The sequence below is a fragment of the Glossina fuscipes genome, unplaced genomic scaffold (genome assembly GCF_014805625.2).
Source record: "Glossina fuscipes isolate IAEA_lab_2018 unplaced genomic scaffold, Yale_Gfus_2 1, whole genome shotgun sequence".
NCBI lineage: Eukaryota > Metazoa > Arthropoda > Insecta > Diptera > Glossinidae > Glossina > Glossina fuscipes.
In genome coordinates this window covers 36,411,787-36,414,768 of record NW_023998415.1, presented here as the reverse complement: position 1 = coordinate 36,414,768, position 2,982 = coordinate 36,411,787, and the positions used below count along the sequence as shown (strand labels likewise).

Here is a 2,982-nt window from a genome sequence, read left to right as displayed (position 1 = left end):
AGAGAGAGAGAGAGAGAGAGAGAGAGAGAGAGAGAGAGAGAGAGAGAGAGACAGACACACACATTAATGGATCGCTTATCTCGGCCGCCAAAAGTCCGGCGAAGGCAATCTGATTATGATCAGCAAGAAAAGCTGCTATTAAAATCTGATTGAAAAGTTAAAGGAAAATCCATGGGGTCTCCATGGGTTGGTAGAATAAATAGTCGGCACCTTGTTCCCACAGAATACCATCTTTGCATACGTGCCATTGAGAGAAATCCGGGAGAACATCAGATGCACCTCGGCTGAGAAACTTGTTGTTACCGCAAAGGAAATCAAAGACAAGAAATCGTCTTGTCTTAACTGTATCCCTAACTGCGCTATTAAGCATTTGAAAGTATTCAACGCATGTTTGGGAGAACAAATGTTCACGGATAAGTGGAAGCAACGAACGGTGGTGTTACTGCCAAAGCCAAATAAACCGCCACATGAGCCATATGCATATCCGTCTATTTGTCGGTTGGATGCGATAGGCAAAATGTATGAAAAGTTAATTCGAATCCGCATGGAAAAATCGCTGGAGGACTCTAACGATGAAAGGCGAGGGCTGTAGATGCAACAAAGATGGTCACGAACACTGCAGCAGACTTAGAAGGGAAATGTTGGATGGAAGGAAACAAAAAGTATTGCTTTCAAATTAGCAAACTTGTACTGTGTCAAAGTTGCCCTACAGGAATGAAGAGTCCCATCAATAAAGCTGTTTTACTGGCAGGAAGCTTAGCTGCGAACCAGAAAAGCGTGCAAAGAACAGCTAATCAGTGAAGGGGTACCTCAGGCATCAGTCGTAGGCCCCACACTAAGGAATGTGATGTGCGACGATATTCTGGGTCTACCTCTTTCAAAGGGAGCTTTCCTGACCTGAGTTTTGCTGACCATATAAGAATCGTGGTAAAAACTTTAGAGAAAATTACCGTTGCAGTGAGTAAAACCACCACCACGATTAAGAAGGGGATGCGTTCAGTGAATTTAAATCTGGCAGGAGAAGAAGCTAGAGAATTTCATAATTAAAGCAGAAAATACAGTCACCATGGGCGCCATAAAATGCCTAGGAACAATGATCGACTGCAGACTATCATATAAACGGCATCTGCAGTACAAGGGCGAGAACGCAGCGAAGGGGGCAAAGTCGCTAGCGCGCTTACTACCAAACTTGTGGGGCCCTATGCAAGACCGCAGAAAACTGATGGCAAAAGTGGTAACTGCGCCGATAGTACGTGGCTCTTCCAAGTGGAAAAAGGCGTTCGATATGCCGTCATATACAAGAAACATCCAAACAGAATACCGGCTCTATGCTCTAAGAGTTTGCGCCGCATATCGTACGATGTCAGAAGATAAGACATTGGTTATCACTGGTATGATACCAACTGACCTGTGGGCTAAAGAAGACGTGTACAGAGGTGAACTTCACAGTTTGCCGGCTTATGCGGCCAAGCAGCCAGCAAGATACCGACTGGTGGAGGATTAGCCAAAACGCTGGAGCAGGATGAGCAAGGGTAGATAGACGCGCCGGCTCATATCGAATCCGATAGGATAGGATCTATCCTTAGTCGTCTTCTCTGAAACATGAGCGGCTTTCTGAAGCTACATCTGTCTGTCGGTGCAACGATTATCGGCTTTGCCGACGATGTAGCATGTGGTTTGAGAATGGTAGACCCCAAGTAGAACCTAGTGAAATATTACATCTGATAACGGGTGGCATTCAAGCCTGAATCAGAAGGATTGGAAGCCACTGAGGATCCAGCATCGGAAGCGCGCTAACTGCAACTAATCCCTGCGAGGTAATATCTAGCAAAGGGGAGTGGTAGCCCAAGTATGTGCGGGGGTAGTTTTAGCACGTAGGCGTATATTTGCACCACCAGTTTGCAAAGCGAAACGCACCCCCATACATACCAACATGTAAACGTACATAAAAAATGCACATCTACAGATCAGTTTCGGCGGATTGGATTATGCGTCGAAGGGTAGTTGAACGTTTGCGCTGTTCCCAAACGTATCGCGATGGATGGAATCACGCCAAGGGGAGATAAATTATTATCTAATGCAGTTTCTGACAGGCCATAGTTGGTTCCTGTTGGTTACCTGTGCAAATTCGGTCACAACAACTCATCAGCATACTTGCACTATGGCGGCTGTCATAGGTTCAAGGTATATGGTCCGCCTAGAGGGCGACGCCAGGATATACGTAGAAGAATGACCGTCAATCCGGAAGCCTGGAGCACCGTGAGCAACTTTGCGACAAAGGCGCTGCAGGAATTAATGTCGGCTGGAAAGAAGATGAAGCGGAAGCCAATAGAGTAATTGAGTAAGTAAGTAGGTCCCACTAAACGAAGAGCACTAACTGCAATTAGCCTCCGAGAATTAATATCTAATGACGCTAGTCGCGTGGCAAAGAGTGGTAGAAGAAGTATGTTTGTTGAAGTTAGTGCTAGCAGCATGCATGCGCCATGAATACCGAATTGTGCATGCTATTGTTACGGGTCGGTAGTATCGTATGAAGATTCCTATCTTCCGCTCGCATAGCAAAAGAAAAACACAACGACGCAACCATCCGCAGATGCACACATGAGACCTGCTAACTATTGATAAAACTTTCATCTGCTACGAAACACTACAAATTCAAAATTTAGTTTCCGAGACAATGGACAATGTTGCGTGCTAGAGTATTGATAACACTGTGCATGTTGAATTTTTGAACACAAAATCAATCAACGCAGTTGCAAACAAAAGAAGCTTTTATTGCAAAAAAAAAAAAAAAAAAAAAATTAAAACTTGAGAATGGGACTAACCGTTCGCTTTGTGCACACGCATTTGTTGTTCAACGTATATAATAATCATAACTTGATTTTCTTTTGTTTTTTTTTTTTTTTTTTTTTTATTCTTGACTTCAATCCAGTTTAAGTTATTTTATCTAAATAAGCCTTAGAGACTTGTAAACCGTTTGCT

At 43.8% G+C, this 2,982-nt stretch overlaps 1 protein-coding gene across 1 annotated transcript in view; it reads right to left on the bottom strand.

Moving 5' to 3' along the window:
* The window catches only part of LOC119645119 (frizzled-2-like), a 220,597-nt gene that overhangs the window by 118,045 nt on the left and 99,570 nt on the right, over positions 1–2,982 (bottom strand). The window lies entirely within an intron of this gene.